The following is a 22,176-nucleotide window of genomic DNA, read 5'->3' as shown; positions in this document are numbered from 1 at the left end:
GAGAAGAAGCGTTTGAAAAATATTTTCTATTTTTTATGCAGACTCTAAACCTGATAATACTGCCCTTCATCCAATACATAAAATAATCATAATCGATATGTGAACAGATATTCGCTTGATATCTTATAAAACCCTAATATGGAGGGTTGGCGATTTTTATTTGGGATGACGACTTCTATTTTGTTTTTCAAAATAGTCAGGCTTAATCCCATAGTCGTTGTTTTAATATTTTATTAAAACAACTATAATTTATTAGTGGGAAAAAATTGGCGATCAACGAACGCATAGCAGTGGTAAAGATTTGGTTTTGCGTGCAAGAGTGTTTCTATTTGAGCGGGCAATTGACAGTTGGGTATAAAAAGTTTCTTGTTGAAAAACAAGAAACAAGGGAAATGATGAAGATCTGTGGCAAGATCTGAAATTTTTTCCCACTAATAAATTATAGTAGTTTTAATAAAATATTAAAACAACGACTATGGGGTTAAGCCTGACTATTTTGAAAAACAATCCATAATATGTCCAATCTTAGAATAATGATATAGATACAACTTTTTTGTGCTTGATTGAATAACACTATTCAGCATTTTCATCTTCCACTAATGTAACCACTTTATTGCCGCAATGGCCCAATGTTGCCCACAGGCAGCTTTCAAATTTCAAAAAATTATACATACTGATTAGGACTGTAAATTTTATGTTTGTTTTTGTTTTTATTTTATTAGATCAACAACTTAGTAAAATTTTTCAAAAAATGTTGGCTGCAATTTTTCATTTCATTTGACATTTAAGGGCATTTTATAAAATCAATGACGGCTTTTATTATCACTGAACATAATCACATTCAATACTGTTAGCCCGTTATTAGCCGCAAAAGTCATAAAAATGCATAAGGACTACAAAAATTTGCAAAAATGATTAGTTTTATAGCACTGCTTTTCCTGTTGCAATACATTTTTTGTCACCTCAAAGTAGTAGGTAATTCTTATTTTAGTACGTATTTGTTATAATTTGCAAATAAACTTTGTATATTTAGAGTTTTGAACAAAAACCCGTATAGTTTTTACAGAATTTGTTCCCATAAACGAACAATTAATAAGAATTTTTTTACAATTTTGGCCTTTGCAATACATTTGTTGTCTAACTGTATATCCCTAAAAGGAACTATGGATGGTCTATCTTGCTTCCGTTACACCACTGTGTGTTATAGGGTATAAATAGCTTTTAAATTCCCGTCCCTGCAATGACCATGTATTGTATCGTGGTTACAGCTGTAGCTCCCCAATTTCATCATTCCTCCCTTCCTTGTTCACCCCCTCGCACTCAATGTGGTCGCGTGTACATTTCTTTATGAGTTTTCCCATTGTGATGACGATATCTTCTCTTTGTGTGTGTCCTCTAACAAATCCTTAAACAAGTACGAATATTTATTTTTCGCCTCATATTTGACGTCGTCCTCTCTGTGACCAATGTAGTTGTAGTAGAGACGCACTCACATAGAGTTCTCTCACTCTCCAACGGAACACACGAAAAAATCGTTACGTTTTCCATGTGTTGGTCATAAATCGAATTTTACTTTATGCTACTGTTTTGTCTGTCCATCGGTAGCTTGTCTTGTGCTTGTTTATACAGTGTTAAAGCGATTTGATAGTTTTCTAAGCAAGGAAAGTTGGTTTTTTTTGAAATCCCCGATATGGTTCACTTTGAACCTTATAGAACAACTATAAATTTCAGGCGGTACTGAGACCAATTATATTTATTCAGAACTGTCCGTTATGTTTATATAAATTTAAATGTTTATTAAAAAAGCATAGTACACATTCCACTGTTTTTGCATTGTCGCTGAAAAGTTTAATGAATATTAAACATGATCGAAAAATGGATCAACGTGCAGCACTGCTGTCGTCACACTTTTGTTATTTATCCTTTATTGTTGATCCTGTCTTGTTCCATGCTCTTAATGACATTACTAAGTGAGGTTACAAAAGGAATGCCCGTAAGGAGTATAGCAAGTGTATGCTATATTCCTTTTATCAATGTGCCCCTGTACAATGTCCTTTACGCGATGCTTTATGGTTTGTTGTGGTGCCTTGCAATGTGTCTGTTTGTGTAGTTTCAGCGTTCGCATAAGGGTAGCGAATACGAATGTACTTGGATACATTTCTACACACCCACATCCCACAGCACTTAAATTGGGATACATTCATAATATATTCTCTGTTTTTGGAAGAAGAGAGGATGGGAGAATAACCGACTACTCTCTCGCTCTCTGTAATTTTAATTTTCCGTACAACATTTCGCAATCATAACTGTGTTTCGCTTGTGTTCAGTCGGTTAGTATCCCCCAAAATGAGTTGAAATGAGTGGGTGGTGGATTGGTGATTTCCATTTGATTTGAATCTTCTTATTTTTTGGGCATTCATTCGTTCATGGTTCTTTACTTGCCACACATTGTCAGGCGTTTTTCGCTATCAGCCTTAAGGGTGATTTTTTTGTTTTGTTCTTTTTGCTTACTGCTGATTTTCCTCAGTTGTCCTTTGCTATATTTTTCGTGCAATGGCAGTGCGTGGAGTTTTTTGCTGCAAGTTTCCTGCTGTCGGTTTTCCATTCGTTGCTTTGGTCTGTTGTCATTTGGGCTTTTAACTTTTTAAACTCGAAAAACCGTTTTCTGTTCCCATCTTTGCAATCTTCTACAATTTGGAATTGTACTAATTCTTGTACAATTTAACCAAATTTGGATGTACAAGTACAGTGTTTAATGAAAGAAAATCTGAAATTCAAAAAAATTTCGGACATAAGAAAGAAATGCTATATAAAGATAAATATATATGAATAACAAGTAAGAACGGCGTTAAGTTCGGCCTGGCCGAACTTGTTATACCGTCCACCACGAGTTCTATTGAAGTAAAATGGAACAATTAATTTCCTTTCGTGTATTAAGTAGTCTAAATACCAAATTTCAGCGATTTCGGTAAAACAATGTGGCACCCTTCAAAGTTCCGAAATTTCGGACGTACCGTTCTATGTGGGCTATATCAAAACGTCGATCTATACCAACAAATTTCTGGCGGAATGTTTTTAGACTCCAAGAAGACTAAATACCAAATTTCCGATATTTCGGTAAGAGAATGTGCCGATTATCAAGAAGTGGGCTTCTATGGGTAATATAGGAAGACGTGGATCTTCTCTGTAAATTATCTTCTGGAATATTTTATAACCACATGGAAGACTAAATAACAAATTTCAGTTATTTCGGTAGGATATTGAGGTAACAACCTCAATCGGAAATCGGCCATTTCGGTGGAATATTGTAGCCACAACCTTCAAAATACCGAAAATTGGCATGTGCCGTTCCAAGGGGGCTATATGAAGACGTGGATCTATGCCGACAAATTTAGAGGGGAAATTTGACTACCCCCAACTAAGACTAAATACAAAATTTCAGCCATTTCAAAGGATTACCTTCAAAATACGGAAAATCGGGAGGTACGGTTGTATGGGAGCTTTATTAAGGCATGGACTTATACCGATAAATTTCTGGTGGACATATTAATACCCCCAACGAAGACTAGATACCAAATTTCAGCAATTTTGGAGGAATATTGAGGCCACAACCTTCAAAATACCGAAAATCGGGAGGTACCGTTCTATGGGGGCTATATCAAAACGTAGACTGATATAGCCCATTTGCCATACCAAACATCCTAGGAGTAAAAGAAACTTCTATACCAAATTACAAAGTTTTGTCTTAAAAATTGCGAGCTGTATCTTGATTTCAACAGACGGACGGAGTGACAGATGGACGGACACACGGACATGGTTTATCGACTTAGAATTTTACCCTGATCAATATCCCTATGAATATTTCGCTGTGTTACAAACGGAATGACAAATTTAATTATACGCTCCATATTATGGTGGAGGGTATAAAAACAAGTAAAAAAGAGTTAGGTTCTGCCGAGCCGAACTTTTTATACCCGCCACCATGAAATATTCTAAACTTATATGAAACAAGTAGAAAAGCATTAGTCGGCTTTGCTGACAAAGATACATATACCCTCAGCCTATGTGAATTGAAACTGTCATCCACGGACAGATCGAATGTATTTAGGGTCTTTTCCGAATTTTGTGGCCCTTTTTGGATATTTGGACTTGCGGACAAAAATGGGGATTAGGATTAGAGTTCAAAAGTGTTGCGGGTGAGGTTTTAAAAGGAATGCACTGGAAGTGGATCTTATTTTGTGACTCATATCTTTTCGACAGATATCGCGCCCACTAATCATTTCGGTGGGTCATCGTATAATTTTTGGACCAGTATGCCAGGAAGCATAGACTTGTCCACGGAAACCATAACATTGCTGTAAACAGGTCCACAACGAACAGCATCGGTATAAATTTCCAAAGGATCTTCGAACAGATCCTAAACTGCATTTAGACAAAAATTTTGAACTTTTGTGGGGGAGGTACACTAACGAGAGGACCGATATGGGCAATTTTAGAAGTTAAACTAAATTTGGACAAAATATTAGGAGATCCAAACCTTGGACCAAATTGGTTGCCCCGTTCAAGAGATATCGTGCATACCGCTTTAGTGACGGAAGTCGAACCGGAAGTCGAACTGAAACCGAAGTTTTTGGAAGGCCAAAATTTGTTTGGACCTAATCGGTTGATCAGTTCGAGAGTTATCGTGCTCTCCAGCCACTACATATGGTGTCATAGTGGTTTTTTTACACCTTTCCGGCTGTTTTCTCAGGAAGTATGGACTTGCTCCTGAGCAAACGTTTACCGTCGTAATTGAGGCAGCGAATGCAAATTGCTTCAACAAAAATCAAAGTGATTCGAGAGTAGGTCTTAAAGTGAACTTTTTCGAAATTTTGTGTGGGAGGTATATATAGTTCATATTCGAACCTGATCTATATCTGGTAGATATATTACGTGCACACACATTTTCCGAACATTTTTAAACTTTAGTGGGGAAGGTACATGAAGGAGTGGACCGATATGGCTTATCTTCGAACATAAGCTAAGTTTGGACAAAATAATACGAAGGCCAAATTTTGGGCCGAATCGGCATATCCGTTCGAGAGTTATCTTGTGCTCCAACCACTAAACACGGTGTCATAGGGGACTTTTGCACCTTTCAGGCTATTTTATCAGGAAGTTGTCGTGTGTACAAAACACGACACACATTTTCGAACTTTTGTGGGGAAGGTACCGGAAGCATTGGACCGATATAACGCATCTTCGAACTTACACTACGTTTGGACAAACTATTACGAAAGCCCAATTTTGGACCGTATCAGTTGATCCATTCGAGAGTTATCGTGCGCTCCAGCCAGCTAGGCAGACAGCCAGATGAACGGTAATGGATAAATCAACTTCAAATTATCGGAAACGGATTTCGTCCAAACATACTTGGGGTCAAAATCATTATTTCGATGAGGCACATATTGCCCGTATGAAAGTGTATATACATACCCTCGTTAGCATAAATGCTGAATCTTGCTCGAAAATGTAGATAAAAACAAAAAATCTCAACAAAATTTCTAGGAGAAGTTTTGTGTTTTGTTGTTCGGGGGAAAAATGGAGCAAAAATTCTCATAATACCTAAAATTTTGAGATACTGTTATGTGGGGGCTATACCAAAACATGGACTATATTGACAATTTTTTGGTGAAGAAGTTTTGTGACCCCCAAGAACCTCAAATGTCAAATTACAGGTAGTTAGGTCAAAAATATAGCTAAATTCCTTAAAATACCAAAAGTCGGGCTGTACGGTTTTATGTACCGTATGATATGGGAATCTCAAATGTCAAATTACATCTAGTTCGGTTAAAAATTGTATCTGTAAAATTGCAGCTATTTCGGTTAAAAATTGTAGCTAGAACACTCAAAATACCGAAAATCGGGAGGTACCGTTATTGGTGGCTATACCAAAACATGGGTCGATATAGCCCATCTTCGAACCAGACCTGCATATGGAAAAAATACACTCGACAGACAGACATTAAGAATATTAAGAATTTTTCCTTTATACCACTAGATAATTTGGCCTGTTTTTTATGCAAAAATTAATAGCATCGGACATATGGACTTTTTATACATTGTTAATGCTTTATATGCAAAAGTAAGCTAAAACAAAGATTTACACAGTGGAATTCGGATATAGCGTACACCGGTTATAAGAAACTACGGTTATAACGAACAAAAATTTGTGTTCCCAAAGAATTTTCTTTAATATTTGCACACACATTCAACTTCTCAAAATGACCACGATTATAACGAGAAAATTGTCACCCTCCGAGTAGAGTTTCTTACAATTTGTTAGGAGTTACAGGCCCGCTTTTAGGCACAAGCGGATAGGGACGAATTTAAGCACTGTTTTAAATAGTTTAATATATAATATTTAAAAGAAAGCTTTAATAAGAATTTTACAGACGAATACGTTTATAACGAACGCCGGATATAACGAACAAATCTTGTTGTTCCTACGCCATATTCTTATTTTACCTGTTTTATTCAAACAACCCAATGAACGCGGTAAAACAAAAAAAAAAATCCACTGCCAATCCATCAAACTTCTGAACTGGAAGGCATTACAATTCATGAAGAAAAATCTGTTCGATTTGTTATGTGTGTGTATTGAAGAAGGATTCTAGGAAGACCAGAGACACTAGGCTGGCTTGATAGTAAAAAGCAGGGTTTCGGAGTCGGAGTCGGAGTCTACGAGTCGGAGTCGAGCAATTTTGCTGGAGTCGGAGACGGAGTCTGAGTCGAAAAAAATAACTCGACTCTGACTCCGGGCAAAATTTTTTCCACGTTATAGAAAATAACATTAAATTTGGAACAAGAACAATTTTTTAAAAATCATTATTTATTTTAAAAGAAAGGTATAAGAATATAAGAAATCTTACTGAATACCCTGTGGCACAAAATAAGAACCCCAAAGGATCCCAAGTTGGAATTTCTGCTCTAGCTTCTACCTCAGTTCCTTCAGAAAAAACAAATAGAAAGTATAAATAACTTGGAATATGTGGTCGAATATTTAAGTCGATCGGAACAATGTTGCCTTGTTATGAGCGATGAATGGGAACAATTTATTTTATTTTGTATGCAGCATATAAACAGTGTTTTTCTCAAAATCGGCCACATAAATATATGACAATTGGTTTATTAGTTTTCGAGCTAGAGTTGGCACCGCAAAATGCTTTAAGAAAAATAGGGTTTCGTAGACGGCCTCAAAACTTCGTAATATTTTTCTCTTTCACTTAAACTTTACAACTGCGGGTTTCCTTTTAATGCTAATCACACTAAAATGTTAGCTTACATCCAGTTTGAGACTTGGTCATGAATAGCTTATAATTTTTAATTGCATTTAGTCCTTATGATTTGTATTGCCCCTTCATTTTCACATATTTTGAAAGCTTAAAGATTTTTTCACGCGGAAGAATCTCATCCAGAATATACTCGTGCAAAAAAAAAATTAAAACCGACAAAAACTTTCTATCTTTGCTATTTTTCAATGTAAGATTCGACAGAAACAATATTGAACACATTACGAGTAAGCCAAAATATAGGAAAAAGTTAAAAATTTGTGTACATTTTATTCATCTTTAGTGGTATATGAATTCACTCTCGGAGTCGACCCGGAGTCGGAGTCGGAGCCGGAGTCGTGAAAAAAACTCGTCTGGAGTCGGAGTCGAACCAAAAATACCTCGACTCCGAAACCCTGGTAAAAAGGCTTCAAAAATACTTCACAACTGCAAATTTGCAATAAGTTTAGTATATATACAAGTTATCAAACTCAGTCTTTGCACCACATCTAAATATGCCTGATGAGCTGGCTTAAACCACCAGCGAAACGATCGTAGCATATTGGTTGGATGTGTGGACTTCCCTAGATATCACTTTTTCAATACAAAACTCCTTAGGTCATGATAAGCCCAATTAATTAAATTAAATAAAAACTCTCACAAATAAATGACCTTCGTCCTAATAAGGCAACAATTAAACAAAAACGGTTATAATTAACTAAAATATTGCCCCGCCAAAAGAGTTTTATAAACATTGGTATGTTTAAAATATTGATTCCCGAAGAGATCTTTATAAATATCTTTTTTTAAAACGACCAAATAAGCCGCGCGATCATGGTCCCTAGTTTGAACGTATTATAGACATAATTAACACGAATGTTGACCACGGCCCATAAATAAAAAATTACAATATATGTATGTACGCATTAAGCTAAACCTTAAACAGGAAAAACTACTCCATTTTTTATAAGTAAACATTAAAAATTCTTAAAATAATTTCTTAAAATATTATTGTATTAAATAAAAATATACTTAAACTATAAAAAACAATAATTATCCTCCCTCAAGGAAAAAATGCGCCTAACCAAGATAGCTAATACTAACTACACCACATTAGGCATAACCACAAAAAACAATTTTTTTTTATTTAATTAATTAACTTTGTAATTTTAATTTTGTAAAAAAAAGTTTTAGATTGTATCATACATTTTGAAGGTCAAACATTGTGAAGAAAATTATATCGTAATGTCATATATATGTATATAATTCCACTGAATATCATATATATGTATATAATTATTACAAACTCTAAAAAATTGCGTTTAAATTCTGATCTATATGTTAATATTTTTTCTTTCGCCTTCGAAATTTTGACTTTGACTTCAAATTTTTAATAAATTTGAAAACAATCTGCATATCCCTGTAATTTGACATGTTCTTTCTTTAAATCAGATGATAAAACTTACGCTATTAAAAGTGCAAAAATCGACTTTTTGCCAAAAACCCTGTCCAAATTACCTATAGTGCAGTTTGAAACATTTGTTATTTTACAAAAAATAAAAAAATTAAATTTTTTAACATTTGCTTTGTTGTTTTATTTAAGAATTTATCTTAAAAACTGCTTAATTTTTTGATTTTGAAAATGGATTAGTAACTATTGTACCAGTTGAACAATAAACTGACTAACAGGTCGGGAATTATATGAATGGGTATCCGAGCCGAAAAATATACCAAATATTAAAATGACATTTTCTTCAGAAGGAAATTATTTAAATACGAAGGAGGATTTGAATTTTTTGATATGCAATGGCTAAACCTATCGTAATTCCCACTAATGTAATACCCACTAATGCTGGTTCAATAATTGCTGAACCATTTTCAAAATCGAAAAATTAAGCAGTTTCGCAGCAGTAGCTATCCCAATAAAAAACGACGCCACCAATGTTCGATTTAAGCAGTTTTTAAGATAAATTTTTAAATAAAACTACCAAACAAATGTTAAAAAAAACGTATTTTTTTACTTTTTTTTAGTAAAATAACAAATGTTTCCTACTGTTATAAAGGAAAAAATTGTATTGACAAATTAAACAAAAATGAGAAAAATAGTAATTATTCGAATTCCACTACCAAATAGGACTTAACACTTTTGTAATTAATCGTAGTTTAATACAACAAATTTCAAGAAATTAAAGAGTACAATCATTGATAAAAATTGATTTTTAATATTAAATCGCGAAAATTTCACTCAAGTCCACTATGCAAATATTTTTCTATTTTTTATTAGAAGGCTGTGAAAATAGATTTTTCTATTTGGACCAATATTAAAGAAGTATGGTTATTTCTTTCCATATATATCTCTGGAGACTTTAGTCAAAAAAAAAAAAGAAATCTGAAAATACAGTATACAGGATACACATGTTTCGGCGGTATTAGAATTATCGAATTATCCGGATTACCGAGTAATAACAAAACATATAACTTTATATGTTTAAATCATTATTAACGGAAGTATACTAGATAATTATTTGACATAGAGGGTAAACGAAATCATATTAAGCAATTGTGACGGGTTGTGACCATTTAAGACTGGGAGCAGGTTTCTACCAAATTATTTCCTATATTCCTACAGCGTAATTTAGGTAACATACATATCCCGAGTTCTTTTCACAGTTTTTGTCAAGGATATAAACATCGTAGCCCATGAATATACATTCATTTCCCGTGTCCATGGAACATGAGCCTCTTACGACTCGCGATAAAACATCATAATTCAAATGCACTCCTCTTATGACTTCATCTTGTTCAATAGCCTTACATTTGATTTTCAGAATTTACGAGAATACAATATAACAAGTAAAAAAGTATCAGTCAGCCTATGTGAGTTGAAACTTTCATCTTCTGACAGATCGAATGTATTTAGAGTCTTTTCTGAATTTGGTCTATTTTGGAATTGGAACTCTAGTAATTTCAGTAGGTCATCGTACAACTTTTGGACCAGTATATCAGGAAGCATGGTTTTGTCGCTGTAAACAGGACCACAGCATAGGTATACATTTCCAAAGGATCTTCGATCTTTGAACTTTTGTGGGGAATAACTGTAAGGAAAGGACCGATACGGGCCTAGATAAACTAAATTTAGACAAATGATCTATACCTGGTAGATATATTAGGATGTGTAAAGTATGGACCAAATGAGTGACCGCACTCCCTTCAAGAGTTATCGTGCGCACAATTTTTCCGAACATTTTTGAACTTTTGTGAGGAGGTACCTGAAGGCGTACGCAGATAGGGCTTATCTTCGACTGAAACTAAGTTTGAACAGAATATTACGAAGGCCAAATTTTGGACCGTATCGGCAGATCCGTTCGAGAGTTATCTTGCGCTCCAACCACTACACACGGTGTCAAAGGTTTTTTTTTTGCACATTTCTGGGTATTTTCTCAGGAAGAATGGACTTGCCCCTGATGAAACTTGTATCGTCGTATGGTGGGCAATGAATACAAGTTGTTACAACAAAAATCGATTCAAGTTCTAAACTGAACTTATCCGAAATTTTGCGTGGGAGGTACCCGAAGGAGTGTACCGATTGAGTCCATATTGGAACCTAATCTAAGTCTGGCAGACACTTCACGATGTGCAAAGTATGGACCAAATCGATGACTCCCTTCAAGAGTTATCGTATCGTTTGTGGAGGAGGTACCGGAAGAAGTGGACCGATATAACCCATCTTCGAACTTAAACCAAGTTTGGTTTACGAAAGCCAAATTTTGAACCAAATCGGTTGATCCGTTCGAGAGTTATCGTGCGCTCCAGCCAGTCAGACAGACAGACAGATGGACGGACATGGCTAAATCAACTCCAAATTGAAGCGGATTTCGTCCAAACATACTTGGGCCTAAAAGCATTATTTCGATGAGGCACATTTTGCCCGTATGAAAGTGTATATACCCTTTAGCATAAGTGCCGAGTCGTTATTGCTAAGAATGAAAAAATGTCAGGATTATAGAGACTACATTGTAAAAAATTCTGGCGTCCGGATTGTCGAGACTATACTGTATACTGAAATGTTTTGCTGAGGAGCAGCATCAACACAGCAAAAACTAAAGGAAATCAAAAACCACTCTTTGCGATTTCACTTAGAAATCCCCAAGCACTTGGTGTCTGCATCGACATCGATGATTTTAAGGTTGACCGGGCCGTGAGGATCAGGATAAACCATATGCTAAGGAATATGTGGATAAGCTGACTTAACAAAGAGGACAAAGTTGCCCAAGGAATGCCACAGGGGGATTTTATTACATCTAATGTGGGTTTCTACAATTAACAGTCTATTAAAAACTTCAATCGACGTGGGATTTGAATATATCTAAGGGGAAAGTATCAACATTTGCTTTATAAAAGGGTTGGAACGGACTTTAACTTGACCAAACCGAAATGTCTTAATGTTAGCCCGGAGAAACGGAATTATATCTATTCACTGGGAAATCGCAGCAAAAGAACTTTAGCTGTCAAGCTAAACACCAATAGTTTTAGTACAGTTAAGGTCAGTGCAGTGCAGTGGCCCAAATTCCTATTGGGTCCGAATTGACAACACATACCCTTCATATGGACTTGGACCACATGAAATACTTCGAAATATTGCATCAATAGATCGTTAGTACAATTATGAAAATGACCGGTACTCGATGATTCTGTGGTCGGTAGTAGATGATTTGAAGGTGATCGAGAACTAAATGCCTCATTGTTCGGTAGTAGACGATTTGAAAATGAGCGATCAGTCGTTGTTCGTGTTGCTGACGTTCGGGTACTCCAAGTTCATGCGTAAAAAAATAACAGTCGGCTTTGCCGACAGAGATATACCCTCAACCTAAGTGAATTGAAATTTTCTTTTCTTTTCAGAATTTTGTGGCCCTTTTGAACATTTGAACTTGCCGACAAAAATGTGGATTAGGATTAAAGTTCAATAGTGTTGCGGAGGAGGTACTTAAAAGAATGGACCGACATAGTCCATCATGGAAGTGGATCTTATTTTAGGAGTGGGTCATCGTATAACTTTCGGACCCGTATACCAGAAAGCATGGACTTCTCCTCGGAAACGAATTGCATCGGTATACATTTTCAAAGGATCTTTGAACAGACCCTAAAATGCACTTAGACACAAATGTTGAACTTTTGTGGGGGAGGAGAGAACCATTATGGGCCATTTTAGAAGATGGAATTAGGACAAAATATTAGGAGATCCAAAGTTTGGACCAAATTGGTTGCTCCGTTCAAGAGATATCATGCATAACATCTTAGTGACACTTTTTAAATATTGGAGGGAAGTACCGGAAATTGTGGACCGGTATTGCCCATCTTCGAATTGAAATTATTTTGGACAAAATATGACCGAGTCGGTTGATCAGTTCGAGAGTTATCGTGCTCTCCATCCACTACATATGGTGGGTTTTTACACCTTTCGGACTGTTTTCTCAAGAACCACCGCCCCAACCGCTACACAGGGTGTCATAGGATTTTTTGTACCTTTCAGTCTATTTTATCAGGAAGTATGGATTTGCCCCTGATGAAATTTGGACCATCGTATGGGGGACAGTGAATACAAGTTGTTACAACAAAAATCAAAGCGATTTGAGAGCAGGTCCTATACTGAACTTTTCCGAAATTTTGTGTGGGAGGTACCCGAAAGAGTGGACCGATATAACCCATCTTCTACCTTAAACTAAAATAATACGAAAGCCAAATTTTGGACCGAATCGGTTGATCCGTTCGAGAGTTATCGTGCGCTCCAGCCTGCCAGACAGACAGACTGACGGACATGGCTAAATCGACTCGAAATTGTCTAAAAGTGTATATGAAGAAAAGACAAAATTTTTTAGTTTTCCATAAAAAAAAAAATTAAAAAATTTTTTTTAAGCTATATGAAAGATTTTTGGTACATAGATTGGGAAAAAAAATCCCATTCTTAAATCTGTTCGAGATACTAATTTTGGTTGTTGCGCGCAAAAGTTATGGCGGTTTCAATTCTGATAAAAAGAAAAAATCTTTAAAAGACTCTAATCATTATATTGAGAAACTCTCATAATTAGGGGCTCCCTACGTAATATATGATTACTGAGGCCATAACATTAGTGAAAAAGTTTTAAGTTTTCGCGGAAATTGAGAAAGAGTTAAAAAATTGGTACTTTGCAACTTGTTTTAATAAAATTCAAGCTGTATAGGCATCCTAAAAATATTTAAAAAAAATATGTACGTAATCTAAATATAGCGATGATTCAAATGAAACCAAAACTATACAAACCCGTTTAATGGTTTGCATATTATAGCAAAAACAAAAAGATACATATATTGAGGAAATTTATAAAATTTTTGAAAGAGAAAATATTTATTAAAATTTATTTTGTGAGTTAGTTGAAAAAATGTAGGAAAATTTTGTCGGAGATATTCTTCTATTTTACAGAAATTTCGCGCAAAAAATCGAATTTTTTATTCTAATCACTTCTCGAATACACACTAACATCTAGCGGAAGATATGGGTATCGTTCAAATAAATGTTGGGTTATACTCTTGAAATGGGGTATACTCTTGAAATAAAACTGTATCGAGTAATGTTCTTTTTGAAATGCGTGTAAAACGCGAAATCCTCAAAATCACTTTATGCGCATGCAGTTTAACAACACAGCGAATTCTTCTCTTTTAATTTGTACACATTTGCTAGGATTTACTTTGGCCGCTAAGATGTAGCACCATCTGCAGTTTAGTGTGCAACAAACTGTATAACGCTTATAATTTGCACAAAGTGCATACACTTTTTATGCGCATCCGATTTCACTATCATCCATGAAAAAATACATCGATCTAAACCTATTTCGATAAAATCCATCAAGAACTGTGGATGTAGCATCACACACTATTTTTGGGATAAAGCTCCCGTGGCACTAAATTTTTTAAACCACTGTTTTCGCAAAAACTCGAGTGATGTGTCAGTTTCTTCATTGAAAAGGAAACGATCCACAGAAAACGCGATTTAATCCGCGATATTTTCAAAAACATTTTTCGCAAATTTTTCAATTTTGGCAGAAGCCATTTCCGCCGTTCTAGTAGATGGATTTTTACGATCTGTGATTCATATGATCCGGATCGTCGAAAAACTAAAATATCGCGGGGTACGAGCACACTCAAAACGATATTGTAAATACTGTACCCAAAAATAGGTTTTTTAGAAAATATATCGCACTAAATTTTGGCCTTTGGCAGTAGATTACTCTGCTGCTGTGTGGGCTACATACTCAATATACATATCAGATTATAATTGGTTTTTGGAAAAATATGCGAATGCGCGTCCCAGTTACATAAAAAATACAAAAAACACATGAAATCCGGCTTCAAAATGTCAGCATCGATAAAAGGTGGATGCAGTGGAAATTTTGGAAAGTGATACATTAGAAGTGTAATCTTCATTTTGCATTCTCCTACTTTTACTTTGGACAGATGTCCGTCATTTGAATGGTTTAATCAGAAATCGAATAGCAATGTAAAAAACCTGTTTAGCTTCAACGTGTTTTTACCTATGTTTTTTCCTTTACGCGGTCGTAACTACCACGTAAATTAAATTTTTTTGCTAAATTTTTTGAGCTTTGTACAAAAACATCTAAATTAATCCAATAATAGTCATAGTTACTGGTAAACTACAATAGTTCGCGTATTATAATAGTGCAAACCTTGGCTTCATGGAAACTAAAAAATTTTGACTTTTCCTCATATACTCTCGTTAGCATAAATGCCGAGGGTATAAAATTTGGTATATCCCCCATATAACGGTACATCCAGATTGTGGGTATTTTGAGGGTTTAACAAAATATTTAAACTAAACTACGTGCTCGTACAGTCACAAAACTTCTGCACGAAAAATGTTAACACAGGTTCATGTTTTGGTATAGTCCCCATATTACGGTACCTCCAGATTTTCGATATTTTGAGAATTTTAGCTAAGTTTATTGACCGAACTACCTGTAGTTTGACATTTGACATTCACATTCGAAACTTCTCCATCACAAATTTTTAACATAGCACTATGGTTCCAAATCCAATTTGTCTGGCCAAAACTATTCTTATGTAATTTTGGTATAGACATTTATTATTATTCATAATAGTTATTACAAAATATTGATTCAGAATGGTTTTCAGTCAAAATTTGAAAAAAAAGTCGTCAAAATGCGTTGAACAGGGTGAACCCATTATGTGTGGTTTAAACTAACACTTTGAGCCATGTTGATGAATGATGATCTGAACCGATTTCGATATATTTTAGCACATTTATTTGTAGGCCAAATTCCGTCACACATTCCAAATTTGTAGACTGTATCTGTAACCGTTCTATAGATATTTGCATACAAAGTTTACATTTTTTGGAGGTACATACCTCCGATTCTGATGCTATATATCCGGATCAGAGCGGAAGTTCAAAAGTTTTTATAGCCTATGTTACTTTCAGGCGATGTAGTAGATAAATGACTCATAATTTCTTTGCACATAGTTTTTACACAATTTGACATTTTCAGGGCGCGAAAAAAAAATTGTGAAAATATACTAAAATGTTATGTTGATGAGCAGCATCACCACAGCATAAAACAAAGGAAATCAAAAACCTCATCTTGAAAAAGTGTGCGATTTCAATCAGAAACTTCCATATCGTCACCTGAAATGTCCAAAAACGTAACCCTCAATGGATTATATATATAACTTTATTAAAAGCACAGTAAATAAACATCAACTATGTATGACAACTTCTCGTTTAACGGTAAATGCAAATTTAGTACAAATAAACATTGTTTTTGTTGTTTTGCAGTGTACACTCTTTTCTTACGAAGAAAAACGCAAAAAAGGAGAATGTCAAAAAATTGACTTTTGGCCAAAGAATTCGCATTTGGAACCAAAGGTCCATGTTTTGGTATAGCCCCAATATAAGTGTACCTCCCTATTTTATGTATTTTGACTACATTATTTAACCGAACTACCTGTTATTTGACATTAAAGTTTCCAGTGGTCACCAACATTCTCCTTAAAAAATGTCAACATTGGTTCATGTTTTGGTATAGACCTCATAGGAAAGGAAGGGTATAAAAAGTTCCACCTGGCCCAAATTAAATGGTTTTTATTTGTTTCTTCTTCTTTATTGGTAAGGAGTTTTTATATGGATGGGTTATTAACCCGATTTCCAAACAAAGATTTTATAGTTGGGCATTTCAGATAATTATTTTCCCTAAGTCAACCATAGGAATTTCTTTATTGTAATTTTGTGTGGTTTAGAGACTTGCTGTCAAGAGTGTTACCATTGCGGAGAAGTATTGGAGAAATGTTTACAGAATCCTGGAGAAATATTTACAGAATCCTTACCAACATGGAAAAACAACCCCGTTTTACGTAGTCTCCAAAGCTTTTGATAACACAAATGACATGTAGATGTCATTATAAAAGTTCCATAGCTTATTCAGCCCATGTTATTGCCATTCAAAACTTCAAAGCTTAAAAGCTTTAGGGAATGACATCAAACCATGAAGGTTGCGCTCTAAAACCATGACGTAGAAAACGGAAAACAACAAAAAACAAAAACAGAAAAATATAAAAAAGTTGAAATATATGACAGACAGAGCGTAGAAAAACGAAACACGAACATCTATGTATGTACATTTAAAGTGGAAAGAATAGGAAGAAGTAGGAAATAAAGCAATTATCTGACACACAATGATTGTCGTCGTAGTCACTAGCAATACTACAACTTCGGACAGACGAGTGTTGAAATTAAAAAAAAGATATTAAAGATATTTGTGAGAGTGCTAAGAAAACAAGAAATATCCTATTACAAATTTATAACTCAACTTTATATACTGGAGCCAGAATAGAAAGTTCCACAAAATAACGTCATTGTGAAAATAAAACAAAAAATAAAAACAATCTACAATGGAAGAAGAAAACATGTTGCTACTACTTCTACTGTGGTGAAGAGAATTAATTCATGCGAAAAAAATACCAATAGAAAATATGTTGTGGTTTCATGAAAAAAGTGCAAATACATAAATATTTATTGTGAAAACAGTGTTAGTAAATGGGCAGTTTGTGGTGAAATAATTTATGTATGGAAATATTTGTGATTGTATTAAAAAAGTACTTTTTTTAAATTATATCATGTATTATTTTACATATTCATAACTTGTGACTGGTGACAGTTGTTAATAACTATGTAGCTCAATATAAAAAACTAAACTACATATTTTTTTCAACTGGAGTGGGCAAGGAGGGCTGTTTGGAAAATGACAACATGCCTTTTCATGTCAGAGATGACCAACATTTGAAGTAAAGGTACATATGTATGGATTACATACGATGAATTAAAATTATGTTCTTATGTAAAACTCTAAAAGTTACGAATGTTGTGAATATGTACATATTTACATATCCACCTTTGAACCACCATCGATATAGCCATGTCCGTCTGTCCGTCTGTTGTAATCACTGTAGCGTCCGCAATAATTGAGCTAGAGCGCTATATTTTGCATCCGTGTATCATTTTCCCATAGGCAGGTCAAGTTCGAATATAGTCTATATCACGTTTTTATATAGCTCCCATACAACGGTACCTACCGATTTTCGGTATTTTGGAGATTTTAGGTACAATTTTTGACCGAACTACCTGCAATTTAACATTTGAAGTTCCCAGTGGTTACAAAATTTCGATTTTCGGTATTTTGAGGATTTTAGGTATATTTTTTGGCCGAATTACCTGTAATTTAACATTTAAAACGGCTACATTTGGCTAAATTTTTGACTTAATTACCTGTTATTTAACATTTGATATTCCCAGTGGTCGCAAAATATCTCCACCTAAAATTGTCAACATAGGTCCAAATTTTGGTATAGCGCCCATATAACGGTACCTCCCGATTTTCGGTATTTTGAGGATTTTATCTACATTTTTGACGGAATTACCTGTAACTTAACATTTGACGTTGCCAATGGCCACAAAACATTTCCAACAAAATTTTGGTATAGCCCCCATATAATGGTACCTCCCGATTTTCGGTATTTGGAAAATTCTAACTACATTTTTTGACCGAATTAGCTGTAATTTAATATTTGATGTTCTCAATGGAATACAATAATACATTTTTAGATGCATTTTTACCTTAGTTAGATATCCGTGGTCACCAAATATTTCCACCTAAAATTGTGGACAGGAAATAAATTAATATTTCATATTTACTATCAGAATATTTTATGTTGGAGGGTATAAAAAGTTCGACCCGGCCGAACTTAACTTTTTTTACCTGTTCTCATTCAACCTGTATGACTTTCCACGACAAACGCTGTTTTAGCGCAGACTTCGGAAATTACGAATTTGGCTGTGAACTCTAACACGCAGTGACAACAATTTTAGATTACGATACTACAATGCTTTCTTTACTGACGTTATTCAGTTTATCGTGCAAGACTTTACTTTAACTACTCGTAAACGACTTTACCAGGCACACAGCTTAACTCTATTCCTATTACTCTTTACTTAGATTACATTGACGGCTTTAATTCTCGGTCTGAATTACAACTCAACTCTCCCACCTGCTACTATCCCGTATTTATACTCATTCGCTGTTCTAGCCTCTTCGATCTAGGCTGTTCTCAAATGTTCTCCGATTCCCAAATACACATACAATTGGGGCAAAGGCAATAAATAGACATCAGATGTTGCATATTTTCAAAAATTGAAATAAACAAATTCTAAAATTTTTACGTTTATACTCATTTCATTATGCTGTGTACAAATATGGCAAAAAATATATAGAAAATCATCCAAAAATTCCAGAATTTTTCTTCTGGACTTTTTGAAAAATATGTAAAATCAGACGTCTAGTAATAAATAAGAGAGAGTAGAAGGGATTACTATGAATGTCGTCATAATGTAGAAGCATAACGGAATGAGCAAAGTAAATAGGAGGAGGAGGAGGAGGAAAGAGAGAGAGAGAGAGAAAGAGTACAACTAAAGCAATAACAAAACCAGTAAGGAACGGATCAAAGTTGGGCGGGGCCGACTATATAATACCCTACACCACTGTGATCATGCAAAATATATATTGGAGGTAAATCCAAATCTGAACAGATTTTGATGTAATTTTCCACATTTATTTGTAGACCAAATTCCGTCACATAGTCCAAATTTCATCAAAATTGGACATATACCAGCGTGTTTCGTGCATCAAATACCTCAAATAGGTCGAAAATATATATGAGAGCTATATCCAAATCTGAACCGATTTCGATATAATTTGGCAAAACCCGGCAAACATTCCAAATTTCATTGAAATCGGGCATATATAGCGTGTTTCGTGCACCAAATGCCTTAAATCGAGCGAAGATATACATATATGGGGGCTATATCCAAATCTGAGCCGATTTCTATATAATTTGGCACTCTTATTTCTAGTCTAAATACCGTCGCACATTTCAAATTTAATTGAAATCGGACATATATAGCGTGTTTCGTGCACCAAATTCCTTAAATCGGGCGAAAATATATATGGGGGCTATATCCAAATTTGGCAAACTTATTTCTAGACTAAATTCCGTCCCACATTCCAAATTTCATTGAAATCGGATATATATAGCGTGTTTCGTGCACCAAATGCCTTAAATCGGGCGAAGATATATATGGGGGCTATATTCAAATGTGAACCGATTTTTACCAAAATAAATAGCGTTCGTCCTTTGGCCAAGAAAACTATCTTCCCAATTTTCATGCGAATCGGACAATAAATGCGACCGGTACTTTGTTTACAAAAATACATGGACAGACGGTCAGACGGACAGACAGACGGACATGCGTAAATCGACTCAGAAAGTGATTCTATGTATATCCCTTAATGGAACTATGGGTCTATCTCGTTTCCTTTTGCATGTTACAAACTAATGCACAAAGACATAATACCCCTTACCACAAGGTGGTGTAGGGTATAATGAACATGGAAAATAGTGTGTGGAATTCTATACAGTAGTTGTTGCTGTAAATTTGATTTAAATAAAGTAAATGCTTAATAAAAATTTACATTACAAAACAGATTTTTAAATCAACGTCTAAATTAACTTAAATCCACCAGTTACAAAACCTTATACCAAATGACTCAAATTCATAAACATAATAAGATTCGGAAAAAGGATCGGGTAAAAGTGAAAAGGCGCAATCAAAACACTACAATTAGCTGATGACCTTTGTAGCTAATGCTTTTACCACTTTGGTAATTATCCTTATATTTACTCCCAGCAAAAATACTCATTACAAATTGGCCTACTTTCTCATTATTTTAACACGGGCATGTCATAGGGAGTAAGTACTTATTTTTTGGTACTTAAAAGTAAATAAAAAAGTACTTAAATAAGTAGTTACGACTTGAAGTAACCGGGGAGTAACTACTTATTTATCTACTTTTTAGTGGCCAAAAAATAAGTACTTACTCCCTATGACATGCCCGTGTTAAAATAATGAGAAAGTAGGCCAATTTGTAATGAGTATTTTTGCTGGGCTATAATTAAATAAATAAATAAAACACTACAATATCAATTTCTTGACTTAGAAGACACTAGCCCAAATCTTCTGCGGGACATTTTTGTATAAAATTTAGTTGTTAAAAAAATCCCATCCTTTGGTACTTTTAATATATTTGACGAAAAGGATATGGATGACACTGGGTAAGAATGTCGAAATTCCGCTGTTCGATTTGACTGAAGCCATGTAATCTCAAATAAAGAGACATAAAGCTGTTTTTTCAAGCAGTATAGGAGGACACCAAACAAATCATCTATTCTAAAACATTACCTACGGCAAACTTTTTCTTTCGGGTTCCAAAATTTCATAACCAAGAGCAATTTTCTATCACTCAAAAGCCTTACAAATTAACATTCAGTACAAAACCATTTGTTGGCTTTGGAAGTATGGAGTTATAGATATTTGTGTTTTTCCCAATATTTTATTGGGGCAGCTGAAAGCAGATCGCAAATTTGTATACCCTTAGCTTTTGGATAATGAGGGTATTTACACTTTAATACTACAAAAAAATATGCCTAATTGAAATAATGGCTTTGGAACCCAGGCATGTTTGGACGAAATCCGCTTTATAGAATTTAACATCTATCATGCCCTATCCGTCTGGCTAGTGCGCACGATAACTCTCGAACGAATTAACCGAAAATTTGGTCCTCGTAATATTTTGTTTGTTTAGTGCAGCTTGACTCGGATCATTTTGAAACTATTTGTAGAACGGTACAATTTTTTGCGGGGCAAGTCCATACTTCGTTAACACAAACTAAAATAAATGATGAGCACCCGATTGATTCGGAGAAATCTTCTACCTTGGGCGTCACCTCAATAATTAGTGTTTGCATATTTTTCACCAGGGCAGCGAATGCCTCCTCAAAGTTCTATTAAACCGTGCAGGGATAAAAAGAACCCCGGGCCATGGATCTGTTGCGTTAGCCAGGTATGCATCCACTACTTTTCAGTATCAGTTAGATGTAATGGATGTAGGACATATCAAGGACATATCTCAGCGCGTCTCCAACTTCGTCGAGATACCACATGTTGTTACGAATCTTCTCCAATCAAAATCTTCAATATAGATAAATGTTTTGGTATAGCCCCCATATAACGGTACCTCCGATTTTCGATATTTTGGGGATTTTAGCAACATTTTTTAACCGAACTAGCTATAATTTGACATTTGAAGTTCTCAGTGGCCACGAAACTTTTTCACTAACTATCGTCAATAAAGGTTAATGTTTTGGTATAGCCCCCATATAACGGTAACACTCGATTTTTGGTATTTTG

The 22,176-nt window shown here is 34.8% G+C and overlaps 1 protein-coding gene across 8 annotated transcripts in view; it reads left to right on the top strand.

Moving 5' to 3' along the window:
* The first annotated feature begins 16,951 nt into the window (after positions 1 to 16,951).
* X11Lbeta overlaps positions 16,952 to 22,176 on the top strand; it is an 815,486-nt gene continuing 810,261 nt past the window's right edge. For 6 of the 8 annotated variants that reach the window (XM_073971805.1, XM_073971804.1, XM_073971803.1 and 3 more), the window contains exon 1: positions 16,952 to 17,440. The gene's annotated coding sequence lies outside the window, so the exon portion shown is untranslated. The remainder of the gene's footprint in view (positions 17,441 to 22,176) is intronic. The other 2 variants (XM_073971806.1, XM_073971795.1) reach the window with 2 other exon arrangements.

This window comes from Musca autumnalis, unplaced genomic scaffold (assembly GCF_047663935.1).
Source record: "Musca autumnalis isolate F117 unplaced genomic scaffold, ASM4766393v1 scaffold_3, whole genome shotgun sequence".
Classification (NCBI taxonomy): domain Eukaryota; kingdom Metazoa; phylum Arthropoda; class Insecta; order Diptera; family Muscidae; genus Musca; species Musca autumnalis.
This window is presented reverse-complemented; position numbering and strand designations above follow the sequence as displayed.